This window comes from Moschus berezovskii, chromosome 4 (assembly GCF_049115385.1).
Source record: "Moschus berezovskii isolate FMDL1 chromosome 4, NW_MosBer_1.0, whole genome shotgun sequence".
NCBI classification, from domain to species: Eukaryota; Metazoa; Chordata; class Mammalia; order Artiodactyla; family Moschidae; genus Moschus; species Moschus berezovskii.
Genome location: NC_142463.1, coordinates 76,501,660 through 76,517,914, shown reverse-complemented (window position 1 = coordinate 76,517,914; position 16,255 = coordinate 76,501,660). Strand labels below are relative to the sequence as shown.

Below are 16,255 nucleotides of genomic sequence, written 5' to 3'. Positions count from 1 at the left end.
TTCAGATTTAAGTCCAGAATCCAGCAAAGTATATTGTCTTTTATGGTATTGAATTGTCTTGTGATGACTAACTACTGGCTGGTGTGTGGTTAAAAGAAGAGAGATCAGATGAAAGAGATGATCTGTTTGTGACTGAGATGAACCTAAAAGTAATTGGGCAGAGAGCTCTATGCTACTTTCATTTGTTGTTTTTATTTGGTTGCCCAGTTGTGTCCGACTCTTTTGTCACCCCAGGGATTTGAGATCTTCCAGGCAAGAATACTGGAGTGGGTTGCCATTTCCCTTCTCCAGGGGATCTTCCTGACACAGATATCAAATCCTCATTGCCTGCCCCCATCTCCTGCACTGCAGACAGGTTCTTTACCAGTGAGCACTGGGGAAGCTCAGATCAGTTTGGTCGTGTCCGACTCTGTGACTCTATGAACTGCAGCACGCCAGTCCTCCCTGTCCATCAACAACTCCTGGAGTCCACCCAAACCCACGTCCATCAAGTTGATAATGCCATCCAACCATCTCATCCTCTGTCGTCCCCTTCTCCTCTTGCCCTCAATCTTTCCCAGAATCAGGGTCTTTTCAAATGAGTCAGTTCTTCATATCAGGTGGACAAAGTATTGTAGTATCAGCTTCAGCATCAGTCCTTCAATGAATATTCAGGACTGATTTCCTTTTGGAATTTCCCCTTCTATTTGCCATTAAGTGATGGGACCTGATGCCATGAATTAGTTTATGAATGCTGAGTTTTTTTTTAATTAATTAATTTATTTTAATTGGAGGCTAATTACTCTACAATGTTGTAGTGGTTTTTGCCATACATTGACATGAATCAGCCTGGGTGTACATGTGTCCCTATCCTGAATCCCCCTTCTACCTCCCTCCCTTTCTCATTCCTCAGCATATCCCAGTGCATCAGCACTGAGCACCCTGTCTCATGCATCGAACCTGGACCGGAGATCTATTTCACATATGGTAATATATATGTTTCAATGCTATTCTCTCAAGTCATCCCACCTCGCCCTCTCCCACAGAGTCCAAAAGTCTGTTCTTTACATCTGTGTCTCTTTTGCTGTCTCACCTATAGGGTCATCGTTACTATCTTTCTAAATTCCACATATATGTGTTAATATACTGTATTGGTGTTTTTCTTTCTGACTTACTTCATTCTGTATAATAGGCTCCAGTTTCATCCACCTCATTAGAACTGATTCAAATGCATTCTTTTTAATAGCTGAGTAATATTCCATTGTGTATAGGTACCACAGCTTTCTTGTCTATTCCTCTGCCAATGGATATCTAGGTTGCTTCCATGTCCTAGTTACTGTAAACAGTGCTGCGATGAACATTGGAGTACACATGTCTCTTTCAATTCTGGTTTCCTCAGTGTGTATGCCCAGCAGTGGGATTGGTAGGTCATATGGCAGCTCCATTTCCAGATTTTTAAGGAATCTCCACACTGTTCTCCATAGTGGCTGTACTAGTTTGCATTCCCACCAACAGGATAAGAGTTCTCTTTTCTCCACACCCTCTCCAGCATTCATTGCTTGTAGACGTTTGGATAGCAGCCATTCTGACTGGCGTGAAATGGTACCTCAGTGTGGTTTTGATTTGCGTTTCTCTGATAATGAGTGATGTTGAGCATCTTTTCATGTGTTTGTTAGCCATCTATATGTCTTCTTTGGAGAAATGTCGTTTAGTTTTTTGGCCCATTTTTTGATTGGGTCATTTATTTTTCTGGAATTGAGCTGCATGAGCTGCTTGTATATTTTTGAGATTAATTCTTTGTCAGTTGCTTCATTTGCTATTATTTTCTCCCATTTGAAGCCTGTCTTTTCACCTTGCTTATTGTTTCCTTCATTATGCAAAAGCTTTTAAGTTTAATTAGGTCCCATTTGTTTATTTCTGCTTTTATTTCCATTACTGTGGGAGGTGGGTCATAGAGGATCCTGCTGTGATTTATGTCAGAGAGTGTTTTGCCTATGTTTTCCTCTAGGAATTTTATCACTTCTGGTCTTACATTTAGATCTTTATTGTATTTTAAGTTTATTTTTGTGTATGGTGTTACACAAAAATAGGAAGTGTTCTAGTTTCATTCTTTTACAAGTGGTTGACCAGTCTTTTCAGCACCACTTGTTAAAGAGATTGTCTTTTCTCCATTATATGTTCTTGTCTCCCTTGTCAAAGATAAGGTGTCCAAAAAATATGGTACACTTCACGAATTTGCATGTCACCCTTATTCAGGGGCCTTGCTAATCTTATCTGTATTGTTCCAATTTTAGTGTATGTGCTGCCAAAGCGAGCACTGAATGCTGAGTTTTAAGCCAGCTTTTTGACTGTCCTCTTTCAGTTTCATTAAGGGGCTCTTCAGTTCCTTTTCGCTTTCTTCCATTGGGTGGTGTCATCTGCATATCTGAGGTTATTGATATTTCTCCTGGCAGACTTGATTCCAGCTTGTGCTTCATCTGTCCTGGCATTTCACATGATGTCCTCTGCATGGAAGTTAAGTAAGCAGGGTGACAATATATACCCTCGATGTTCTCCTTTCCTAATTTGAAACCAGTCTGTTGTTCCATGTCTGGTTCTAACTGTTGCTTCTTGACCTGCATGCAGATTTCTCAGGAGGCAGATCAAGTGGTCTGGTATTCCCATCTCTTTCAGAATTTTCTACAGTTTATTGCAATCCACACAGTCAAAGGGCTTGGCATAGTCAATAAAGCAGTAGTGGATGTTCTAGGACTCTCTTGGTTTTTTGATGATCCAACAGATGTTGGTAATTTGATCTCTGGTTCCTCTGCATTTTCTAAATCTAGCTTGAACATCTGGAAGTTCACAGTTCATGTATTGTTAAAGCCTGACTTGGAGTAATTTTGAGCATTACTTTGCTGGCGTGTGAGATGAGTGCAACTGTGTGGTAGTTTGAACATTATTTGGCATTGCCTTTCTTTGGAATTGGAATGAAAACTGACCTTTTCCAGTCCTGTGGCCATTGCTGAGTTTTCCAGATTTGCTGGCATATTGAGTGTAGCATCATCTTTTATGATTTGAAATGGCTCAACTGGAATTCCATCACCTCCACTAGCTTTGTTCATAGGGATGCTTCCTAAGACCGACTTGGCTTCCGGCTCCAGATGTCTGGTTCTAGGTGAGTGATCACACCATCATGGTTATCTGGGTCATGAAGAGTTTTTTTTTTTTTTTTTCTATAGTTCTTCTTTGTAATTTTGCTACCTCTTCTTAATATCTTCCACTTCTGTTAGGTCCATACCATTTCTGTCCTTTATTGTGCCCATCTTTGCATGAAATGTTCCCTTGGTGTCTCTAATTTTCTTGAGGAGATCTCTAGTCTTTCCCATTCTATCGTTTCCCTCAATTTCTTGGCATTGATCACTAAGGAAGGCTTCCTTATCTCTCCTTGCTAGTCTTTGGACTCTGAATTCAGATGGGTATATCTTTCCTTTTCTCTTTTGCCTTTAACGTCTCTTCTTTTCTCATCTATTTGTAATTCTTCCTCAGACAACCATTTTGACTTTTTGCATTTTTTTTTTCCTTGGGGATGGTCTTGATCACTGCCTCCTGTATGTACAATGTCACTAACCTCTGTCCAGAGTTCTTCAGGCACTCTGTCTTTCAGAGCAAATCCCTTGAATCTATTTGTCACTTTTACTTTATAATCGTAAGGAATTTGATTAGAAGTATAATGAATGGAATTTTCTGTGTTTACAAAAATATATATGATTTGTCTTTAGTTTTTTAATTTTCTGCTTTTAGAGTTTAAATAATATGCTGTAGGCAGCTAATTTTGATGACCATGTTCAAGGTATTATATCTGAACATTGTATCCTTTGGCTTCCAGGCTAATTTTTTTCAAAATATTCTAATAATGATCAGATTATCACATTAGTTCATTTCCAGACAGTGCTATTGCCTGAAACCCTGGTCCACCTTAAGATATGAATTAAATTAGGAAGATTAAACATTTATATTCTTATCTGTTTTTCTCTAATATTCATTAATTTCCTGAAATTTCTCCATATTCTTCATGTGAGATGTCATCGACTCTTACACATTAAACTCCCAAGGACTGAAGTAGTGCCTAGGTCACTCCATACAAAACCTAGTGGGAAGTAATAGTGGACTGGACAACATCTTTAATGGAGCAATTTTGATCTTACCTGGAGTCTCTTTGTCTAATATATTATGTTGCAAATTCTATATAGTGACAGAATTATTTTAGACTGGTAATGATTATAGATGTTGAATACATTTTATCTATTTTGACTCATGTTTGTGATATCTTTAGGTTGTTTCTAATTGTTTTCCTTTATCTGGTATTTTTATTGAGAAAATTAATCTTAGTGATCTCTGTGTAATTTAGTATAAAAAATGCTTTTTAAAGGATTACATGATCTGTAAGTATTATTGCTGGGTACATTGTGAAGCAGATAGGATTTTTGTTAGATTGCATTTGAAACCAGTCATGTGTGGCCTATATTGTATAAGAAGGTCTACCACATATATGGTTTTTTATATTGTATCAGAGACTTTCTCAAATTCTCACTGTGACTATCACTATGAAAACTACTGCAATAATGAAATTATGATACCCACAGTCTTGACTTTGGAGAACATCAGACCTGGATAGGAGTCCTCAATCTGGCTTTCCAGTCCACAGCCTGAAGGCAAGCCCTGACTTCACCATACACGATTATGATTTTAGAATAGAAAGTTGGGAATCACAGGCCTTTGAGAAATGTCTATTAACTTTGTTTAAAATTGGGGTATAGTTGCCTTACAATATTGTTAGTTTCTGCTGTACAACGAAGTGAATCAGCTATATGTATACATGTATCCCCTCTCTCTTGGACCTTTCCCTCCCCCATCTCACCTTCTAGGTCACCACAAAGCACGGAGTTGAGCTCTGTGTGCTGTATAGCAGGTTCCCACTAGCTGTCTGTCTTACACATGGTATGGTATATATGTCAGTCCCAATCTCCCAATTCATCACAGTTCCCCTTCCCCACCCCATGTCCGTATGTCCATTCTCTAAGTGTGTGTCTATTCCTGCTCTGAAAATAGGTTCTTCTATACCATTTTTCTAGATTCCATATTTATGCATGAATATATGATATTTGTTTTTCTTTTTATGATTTACTTCACTCTGTAGAGAGACTCTTGGTCCATCCCCATCTCTGCAAATGATCCAGTTTCATTCCTTTTATGTCTGTTAGCTTAATGATCACCAGGATCACAGAAATAGACAATAAAATATTTTACACCTAAATCAGAGAAGAAAATTTTGTGCCTTACTATCTTTAAAATGAGAAGAAAAAGTTTCTACTACATCAGATTCTGATAAAGCCATAGTGAATTAATATTTATGTCTTCCTCACTGAGTGGTATGAAAATTAAATGGGTTAGTATTTATAAAACACAGAATACAACTGGTATATAGCAACTCCTAAGTATTTACTCAATAAGTTAAAACAAATATAAATACCTTTTTCTGTAAGTGTATATGATTTACATAAGTTTGAAAGGAAGTTATTAAAGTTATTTTCCCAAACATTAATGGAAATACCTGGTACATTTCCAAAATTCTGGTTGGTTTTTTCAGCCAATTTAAAATTAATTTATTTCTGAGCAGACCTACAACAAAGAAAAGGAACCCAATCATTTTCTCAGTGGAGAAGGATTCAGAGACCAGAAAATCAACTGTTAGTGTCTAGTATGATCATTACTTTCATAAAAGAATCCACAGGGTGCTCTGGAAGATGAAAATAGTAAGAACCAGGGGTCTCCATGAGAGACATTGGAGATGAATTCTGCAGTTCTTTAGGCAAGGGAAGATCATGTTGAAATACACAGAGGTTGAAAAATGATGACCTGGTCACAGAACTACAGAGTTCTAGAGTTGGTCAGTTGTTGCAGCTGGAGCTGGAGGAATGCAGTAGGCAGGGGCCAAGTTCAAAGGCCATTGTATTGTATGCCAGTTCTCCTTTTAATCAAGAGAATGTCATAATCAGTTATGGGTTTTAAAAAGATCAGCTGGATTGTGTATAATACTTAAAATTTTTTTTTGTGCTGAGTACAGTTTTCTTTTACTTAAAATTTTTTTGTGCTGAATGCAGTTTTCTTTTACTTAGGGTAATCAACATAGATTTAACTATGTAAAAGGAATGAATATTTAAATTTAAAGTATGTTTTAAAGCTTTTACTTTTAAATAAGGAGGAGTGACATTATTTTTATAAAGTGAAGCTTTTAGACAAAATTTTATGGGCTCCACACATGAAACTGAATACTAGTGCCAATAGGTGGAAACTTCAAGGATGGTGATTGCTGTCCATATTTGTTCTTTTATCACCTCAAGTATTGCAATAACTGTTGCGCTTACAAAGACAAAAATACTGGACAAAATTCTCTTTTACATGAAGTAAGTCTGGTATATTTTTAAATCAATATCTTGCATACATATTTACACAAATGTTCTTTTTTCATGATCAATATATCCTACATATCTGGGAATTGTATTTTATTTATAGATTATACTATTTGACTTTGTTTCTCTTTTACATATTTATTAGAAATCAGATAAAAATCTGCCAACATTACTATTATTCTTATATTTTTTTCTGAAATTACCGGCAAATTCATAAATTACAAAGCTTTTTCAGTTTTGAAATTTGCTGAAAATTTTGCTTTAAAAACATCTATGACTAATATATATTGCTTTTTTTGGTTGGCCTTCCTAAGGGGGCTTCACTGACATTAAGATAAACATATAACAGGTGTTTCAAAGTTTGAAAATATAATTTTCACATCATATGGATATGTTATGAAAAAGAATGTCTTCTTTCTAAGAAGCCTGGAAGGATTCTCAATATAAATCAAAGAGTTTATGACACTACTGGGGAAATAGTCCAGGTGAAATAAGATTATTGAGTAGTAGGAAAGCTATAATAAAAACTGTCAGTACTGTCACCCAGTTCTCTCTAAGGTCTGTAAAGGATCAAAAGTGTATTGAGCATCGTGTAATAGCTGTCTAGAATGTGAGGGGAACCACAATTGTGCTCAGCAACAATATGCTGGTTTGAAAAATAATTACATATGGCTTGTTGTAGTTAAATTAAAAATAGCAGACTAGACTGTAGATGTATTGCAAATGTTGGATTTTTCAAAATGACTACATGCTTAACTAAACATGTTGTTGTTAGTTGCTCAGTCATGTTCGACTCTTTGCGACCCATGGACCACAGCCTGTCAGACTCTTCCATCCATGGAATTTTCCAGGCAAGAATACTGGAGTGGGTTGCCATTTTCCTCTCCAGACTAAGCATGTGATTGATCTTTATTATGAGTGCATGTGATCGCATGTATATTCAATCAGTTCAGATCAGTTCAGTTGCTCAGTCGTGTCTGATTCTTTGTGACCCCATGGACTGCAGCACGCCAGGCTTCCCTGTCCATCACCTTATTCAAATTTAAATGGTATATAAATCATAGATATTTTCTTAATTGTAAACAGTTATGTAAGGGAATATTTTATTTGTTCGTAGATAGCATATTTTGTGAGGGCCAAGTGCTACTCTACCCTGGAGGGTAAGAAATACTCTGTCACCATCTCTTCAGGTGGTAGAAATGGAAAAGGGAAAGGGACAAATATGCCTTAACAAGGCATTGAAAATGCAGAAGTACTGGCAGGTAATATGTGGTTCAGCAAGAAAGGAAAGCCTCTTTCACAAGGATTCTCATATTTACTCATTGCTTTCATTACTTTCTCAAGTATGCATTCATAAAAAGATAAGTTACACTTTTAGTTAGGATATATCCATTTTTCAAAAGCTCAAACCTCACAGTATATTGAATTGCCCAACCTATCATCTTTAATTTAACTTATTTTGGGGAGGAGAATATGTTTGCCTCATGCTATTTGCATAAAGAAACAAGAAGCCTCAAGAGGAAAGGATTCTGTATAAATAACACTGGATCATTGATGAGATTGACATGCATTTTAACAGTTTGATCCCTGAAGAAATGCAGTAACAGGAAATTTCCATAAGCATCGGTGAGCAACTGTACATGTGCCAGCTACAAGCATAGATACAGAGAACCAACGATGGGTTATTCTCTCTGCCCTGGTTGGACCCAGAGTCTGTTTTTTTTTTTAATGAATGATATTAGGCAGTAGATGTTCTTTTTCCCTCATTTCATCCCCTCATTCCTCTCATTTATTCCTGACATATTACTGGACAGGTAAAATGCACATTGTATAGTAGCTGCTATGTGGAATATGGAGAACCACATATGCATCCGAAACTTGGTCTCGGTATTGAGCTCTGGTAGACTCCTTGGTCCATGGTAAAATCCTAGTTATTCTGCAGTCTCCAGCATAAGCATCTGTTTGTGAAGGCTCTCTTGATTTTCCTGAAATGTAAATATTCTTTGCTTCTTCTGAAATCTTATAGGGAGCAAATGAAGATTTAAAGCATATGTTTATGTTGGTCAGAAATCCACTATGTTTAATATATGTAAATAACTATAAAACATTATACTGTGATTCTTCACTGACCCCTTTCACATTAAAGGAGAGAAAGCAATACATAACTTTTCAGAGCATTTTGAGAATTATAGAGAATGTCTGTTAAATAACTAAAGGAGTACATACTATTTGGTGCAAGTGTGTAATATTTTAACATTCTCACAACAGACCTCTGAAGTACAAATTATTATCTCTATTTGCATATGATAAAATGGATCCTCAGAGAGGTTAAGTCTTTTGCCTAACATCTTAACACCAGTAAAGCTAACTCAAGAATTAAATGTGGACCTCAAAACCCAGAACTTGTTCTCTTAATCTCTGTGCTATTCTTTCTGGGTAAATATATTTAAAGGCTTTGACAAACAAGCACATTTGATTACTTAGTAATTAATATTTGTGTACATGTAAGTCTACGTGTGTGCACACACACTATGTACCTCATATATATGCATTGTATTATCTGACTTGTTCGTGCTGGGTATATTTCCTATAAATAAAGTACCCCAGACCATCTGACCTGCCTCTTGAGAAACCTGTATGCAGGTCGGGAAGCAACAGTTAGAACTGGACGTGGAACAACAGACTGGTTCCAAATAGGAAAAGGAGTACATCAAGCCTGTATATTGTCACCCTGCTTATTTAACTTATATGCAGAGTACATCATGAGAAATGCTGAGCTGGAAGAAGCACGAGCTGGAAGAAGCACAAGCTGGAATCAAGATTGCCGGGAAAAATAGCAATAACCTCAAATATGCAGATAACACCACCCTTATGGCAGAAAGTGAAGACGAACTAAAGAGCCTCTTGATGAAAGTGAAAGAGAAGTGTGAAAAAGTTGGCTTAAAGCTCAACATTCAGAAAACTAAGATCATGGCATCCAGTTCCATCACTTCATGGCAAATAGATGGGAAACAGTGGAAACAGTGTCTAACTTTATTTTTCTGGGCTCCAAAATCACTGCAGATGGTGATTGCAGCCATGAAATTAAAAGACGCTTACTCCTTGGAAAGAAAGTTATGACCAACCTAGACAGCACATTGAAAAGCAGAGACATTACTTTGTCAACAATGGTCTGTCTAGTCAAGGCTATGGTTTTTCCCGTGGTCATGTATGGATGTGAGAGTTGGACTAGAAAGAAAACTGATGAATTGATGCTTTTGAACTCTGGTGCTGGAGAAGACTCTTGAAAGTCCCTTGGACTGCAAGGAGATTCAACCAGTCCATCCTAAAGTAGATCAGTCCTGGGTGTTCATTGGAAGGACTGATATTAAAGCTGAAACTCCAATTTTTTGGCCACCTGATGCGAAGAGCTGCCTCATTTGAAAAGACCCTGATGCTGGGAAAGATTGAGTGTAGGAGGAGAAGGGGACGACAGAGGATGAGATGGTTGGATGGCATCACCGACTCAATGGACATGAGTTTGGGTGAACTCCGGGAGTTGTTGATGGACCGGGAGGCCTGGCGTGCTGTGATTCATGGGGTCGCGGAGAGTCGGACACGACTGAGCGACTGAACTCTTGTAGTCTATTCAGGTCTTGACTAACCATTATCATTACTGCAAGGTGGAGATAGCTCTCTATCTTCTTGAATCTGGCCATCTTCTTCAATCACTTTGAATACTCTCAATCCCTGCTGTCTTACGTTGAATAAAGAATGGTTTCCGCAAGGGTTTTGACAAGGACACCATCCCTCCGGGACATAAAGAAGGACTTTTATCTATAGTACTCTTTGGTTTTTTGATCAAAATATACCTTTATTAAAGCTGCAAGTGTCAAGGATAAAATTATATCATATATTTTAGTTCCTAGTTATCTACTGGGCAGAGAAACATTTAATAAATACTCTGATTTGTTCTGTAGTCATTGACTTAAGTGCTTTTGTGTTACTGACATATTTTTAAAAACTTGTGAATGTGTAATATTACTTCTAGTAGTTGTCATATCATAGCATCCTTTATTTCATTTCAACAATTCAGTTTGTAAGTTATGACCTTGTACTCTTTGAATAACTTTGTAGCAGAGAGAAATTAGAAAGGGGTTCATTGTTCCTACACTACTATAACCTGCATTTGGCAAATAAACATATTTTCTTTAGATTTTGGGGTGTGTGTGCTAAGTCAGTTCAGTTGTGTCCAACTCTTTGTGACCCTATGGACTGTAGCCTTCCAGGCTCCTCTGTCTTTGTAATTCTCCAGGTCAGAGTATTGGAGTGGCTTGCCATGCCCTCCTCCCGGGATCATTCCAGTCCAGGGAGCAAACTTGCATCTCTTTTGCCTCCTGAATTGGCAGGCAGGTTCTTTACCATTCCTACCACACCCTTAGATTTTGGCATTGGTGTTTAAATCTTGACTTCAATCTCTAGTATCTTTAATCCCCAGTAGATTTTGAAAACTTTAAGGACTGACTCCACTTCCTTTAATCATGCTCAGTTCTCTTTTCATACCTAATTAGTGCTGTCTTATGTATATATTCATGATGTGTCTTTATTTTCTTACAATGACTTTTCCTGCAGCTTATAATGTACATTGATTCCACCACATTCTTCTTATTCCACGTCTGTACAGCAAAAACAGAAACTTAAAGTCTGATTTGCTCTTATAAGAAAGAGAACAATCTAAGTTTAAGAACAATATTCTAAGATACTCATGATGATGGTCTCTTTGTGTAGTAAAATACAACAATACGTTTAAAATTTTCCAGGTGGTACTATGTACTAAGTTCTTAGAGAACTGTCTTATTTGCTTGCAGGATAAGATGTGTGCAAATTAATGGCTCTTATGCTGTTGAGGTTTATGTAGCATACAAAGTTTTTTAGAAAACTTTCTTTACAGTAGATATGTCTATATCAAAGCTGTTTAAAGTTGTAATAGAATAAGCCTTCAAAATTGTGTAATATCATAAAACTCTAATGTTTTCATCTTGACTTGAGAAGTCTCTTGAGAGTATGGTTAAGACTACCTTCTCCTTTTTTTTTTTCCTTAAAGTAAAATTGGACTCCAGGAGAGAGGATACTATAGCTTTCTCTAGCTGAGACTTCTTAACTGCTTTTTTTTCTGTTTTCAAATTACTGTGGCAAAGAGGCACTGATGATGCCAAGGGATAAGGTCAGTAAAACATCACCTTTTAAAATTTTCACCTGCCTTCATACATGAATGGACTAATCCTGAGTATAAGATGGTAAATATGTTCTAGTGTTTTCTTCAAATGCCTTAGCCACTTGTATCATTATGCCTCTGGGAGATTTCTGGAACCTCAATTTTTTTCATCTATGAAGCAGATATAAAAGTAGTCTTATTAATATTTAAGAATCAGTTACATATGAAGAGTAAAATTGAATATTAATTTTTTAAATTTAAGTTCCTTCTTGTAATTCATATTTTGCAGAAAATGTAAAATATACTGTTTTTAGCCATTAGTATTAGAAAACCAATAATTTTCTGTGTCAGACTATAGGAAGATTATAGAAAAGTTTATATCTATATTATATTTCTATATTCATGATCATACAACAAAATGTTTTGAGCATCAATTGTGTGAATTGTGTACTATTCTAAATTTTGCTTCTTTTGAACTGTCTTGAATCACCCACATGTGAATGTAAATTTCTAGTGGATAAATAGCTTTACTTAAAAATATTTTGTTGTCAGCCTACACAATCAAATATATTTTAAAAGCCTTCAATCATGAACACCATTGGTTTGGTTAAAAAGGCAGAATGGTGCACAGGATGAAAATTTCAGTTACTGTAAATAATTTTGCCATAGCTTTCCAAACCAGTGGAGTGTAGAAACTGGGCCAAGATGCATATTGCTAATTGTTAAGTTGCTTCACTTTTGTCTAACTCTTTGCGACCCTATGGATTCTAGCCCACCAGCCTCCTCTGTCCATGGGATTTCCCAGGCAAGAATCCTGGGTTGGGTTGCCATATCCTCCTCCAGGGAATCTTCCTGACCCAGGAATCGAACATGAGTCTCTTACCTCTCCTTCATTGGCAGGTGGCTTCTTTACCACTAGCTCCACCTGGGAAGCCTATTAGGGTTATTAAAAGTTAGTTTCAAATATGCATGAGTTAATAAGAACTTGTTGTGTAATCAGAGAAACAAAGTATAAGAATGGCTGTTAATGGAATATTGAGAAAGCAGAAAGAATTACTTTGAGCTGAGAATGGCCCTTGAGTGTTTGATGTATTAGAATATTGGATTGATGGTTTAAAGATGCCAACCATCCTTTTTGGGGTCCTTTTATTATGACCATATCTAGGTACCAGATATATCACTGGGTACCAGTAATATAAGCTGTGAAACTCAAGACACTTTTAACCTTCTTTTCTTGATTCACACTCCTTCCATTCAATCTGATACTCCATTCTGCCTGGTTTCAGTAGAAATTATTGTGAAGCTGGGGAAGGATATTAGACTATAGATTTGCCTACACTGGTATTACAGGGTAGAGAAGTTATATCGTGTACCCATTGCTTCATTTGAATTAGTTAAACCTTCCAAATAAAGCTGCTGAACATCAAAGATCTGAGGAAAACCAACATCAATGTTAAAATAATTTTTAATGTAAATGCTAACTTCCTTGTTAGATTATATATCAATTAATATAGATTATACATAATCTGATGAAACAATGCTGTCTTGATTGAACCAAAGTATAGCAAATAAAACCCAAAGACAGTGCAATGTGAGGTTTAAAGTCTTTCAAATATATTTGTGTGATTTTTTTTTTTACTGGCGAATAAATTATTTAGACTCAAAGATTAGAAAATTCTTTAACAAGCCTAGGTTACTATTCCAAATGTTATGGCTGCTTAACAATAAAAGAAACAGGTGTCTGTTCTTAAATGTGTGAAGGATGAAATGCTGCTGCTTCTGTTACTCACTATAATGTGTTTGGTATCATAATATAGAATAAAACTCTCCAGCCTCACTGATATTTGGGGAGAGGAATCACAGCTCTCTTTCCCTAGAAAAAGATACTGGATAAATATGTCTTTAATAGTTTTTGTACCTTAAATAATGGTACTAAATTTTTCATACATTTTTTATGGTGATGTTGAATCATGAAGGATTAACATTATTAAAGATTCTGTATTTTGCTTTTTAATGATATCTATTGTCATGTTCCCTATTAAATATGAAAATGAAAGAAGTTCATCACTAGGAAAAAATCTAAGATGTTTTATTGCTTTAAAATAACTTAATATACTCCTTATAAATGTAATTATTTGGGGATTAAAAATATTACATGAATGTTTATCTGAATTAACTTTTGCCTCTTACAATGCATTTCAAAATAAACTACACTATAAAAGGATAACTTTGAAACATAAAAGAGGAATTAAACGACTGAAGATAAAAACAAGCGTAATTTAAATGTTAACTTCTAACGAAAAATTTATGTAGAACTGTGGTTTACAATAATTGTTGACATATTCCCCTAAGTACTGTGTCTGTGGTTTTCATGGTATCAATCATTTAAAGCAATTTAGGTAATACCATTCTGACATGCATTTCTGCTATTTTATTTACACCATTTGCCTACATCAGTGCAATGCAGTACCTTTCTGATTTGGTACAGTAAATGCACTCTGTACTATCTATTATGGCTTGGTCAAAGGATAATTTATTGTCAAATAGAAAAATAGGTCAACACTAATGTCACTTGATGATCAACCCCCCCAAGTTTAATAAAACATCTCACCAGTATGCATTCCACTGCAGTGGTTGATATTTTATTAGGACTACCTGGCTATAGCAGTAGTGTAATTACTGAGCTGTCAGAGTGATAAGTGGGATTAATGGCAGCCTGATGCACTTTAGTCTGCAGAGCGCTTAGAGAATTGCAAGATGGTATTATTATCAGAGTCTGCCCATTCTGGCATATTCATGGCACCAAAGAAAAAAAGAATGCTACAATTCAGGTTTGCGTTGCCCTGCCTCATTAACATCTGACATTTCCAACAGCTGTTATTTGTGAACTAGCTCAATAATAAAAGGAGAGTTATTTGGTAAAGAGGCTTAATAACCACAACTAAAAATCCTTACGTTGTCAGTGCTGTTAAGTGAATCTGTTTATGTTGAATTTAAGATTTCTGTGGAAGAACAGAAAAATACACTTTGCATTAATTTGGCTCATTCATACCTGACATTATAACTTTATTTTTTAATTGCCTTATATTTAAGTTGGGTGTTAGAAAAAAGAAAAACCAAAAACATGTGCCTTATTAGGGATAGCCAGAATCCTCTGTCTGTCTGTCTATCTGTCTGTCTATATCTTTATCTATCGTAAGTATTTTTGTTGTTTTGTTCTTGTGGAATTGCAGATGTTTAAAAAACTGTCAAAATGACTATTACAAGTCAGAAGATATTTATTATTGCATTTTATTTTATAGCTTTTTATTTTAGCTTAGCTACTTTATTTTACCTCATAATAGGATATCCTTTCAAACACTATTAATCTATTAATCTACAACATGTTTATCTATGTGAAGTTAACACATATAGGTATCACCTATATGTTATATTTCAGAATTGAGGACCAAATAGACCATATTTTTTTTTTTCCTCTTGGATTGTTGTGCTACTGATCATACTTCCAAGAAATTATTTTTAAACTCAGTGACAATGTTTTAAGGAAAAAAAAAATCTTAAATATTAGAAGATAGGAATTCAACTAAATGATAGCTGTGAATCTAACAATGGCATTTAGAGAAATGATAGGGGAGAGGTTTAATGACTGCATTTCAGAGAGGACAATTGATTATGAAAAGCCTTCGGTCCTCATTGTGTAAAATTTAATTTAGAGAGAAGGCTAAGGGCACAAACCAGAAAAAAGAGATCAGATTTAAAAACAAGATATTAATTAGGTACTGAGAAATTGGTCCAGACAATGAAGAGGACTCTCTGATTGACAAAAGAATGACAAGGAGACTGGTATTGTTTTTCTCAAAGGAAATGAACCCACGTCTTTACACATGGAAGTGGATAGAAAATGAGCTCGCTCGTCACCTTTGTCACTGAGCTACGTAGGACTCATTCTGAGTGAAATTCTCAGAGAATTCTCATCTTCTGACAAATGTGACAATGATATATCTTAAATTTTAGGTCAGCAGCCTAATTCCTCTCTATTCTCACTCTCACTTTATGCCAGACCAGATTCCATTAGTCTACCTACCCTGTCATGTTCTTTTCTCTCTAGTCCTAGGCACATACTATTTTTATGTTTTGGTCATTTTCTCGAATGATCTTCTGCTCTAAATCCCACCCTCCTTCACTTGCTTAATGCCCTCTCATTCTTCAAGCATCCCTTTATGTATTATTTCTCCCAATAAGCCTGGCCTGACCTCTCCCTCCTGGACTGCTGTTCCTCTTATTTGCTCTATTAGCTTGCTGTTTGTACCCCAATTCACACTGACCACATTGACACTACAAGTGCCTTTCATATCTTTGAACTTCCTCCAAACTGCATGGTCCGTGAGAGCAGGGCCAAGGTTGTCCTTTTTGTCATTTTTATAACCTCATATCCCAGGTTCTAACATGTAACAAGGATTCATTAAATATTTATCAAATGAATACACAAAAAGTATAAGAATGTAGAAATTAAAGACCATTCTAGCCAGTGGTTTCAGTCCTGAAGTAGTAATTATAGAATTGTGATTCTCACTATGTGGCTCCAAACATGTTTATCAGAATCACCATAAAGGGCAGTCATTGGGAGTGG

General features: G+C 36.0%; 1 protein-coding gene and 1 non-coding gene across 2 annotated transcripts in view; one reads left to right on the top strand and one right to left on the bottom strand.

The window, feature by feature from the left end:
* Positions 1 to 16,255, top strand: part of DPYD (dihydropyrimidine dehydrogenase) — a 955,731-nt gene that overhangs the window by 195,158 nt on the left and 744,318 nt on the right. The gene's annotated exons all lie outside the window — the stretch shown is intronic.
* Positions 2,191 to 2,297, bottom strand: LOC129541933 (U6 spliceosomal RNA). Its single transcript, XR_008682971.1, has one exon. It is a non-coding gene; the product is annotated as a U6 spliceosomal RNA (small nuclear RNA).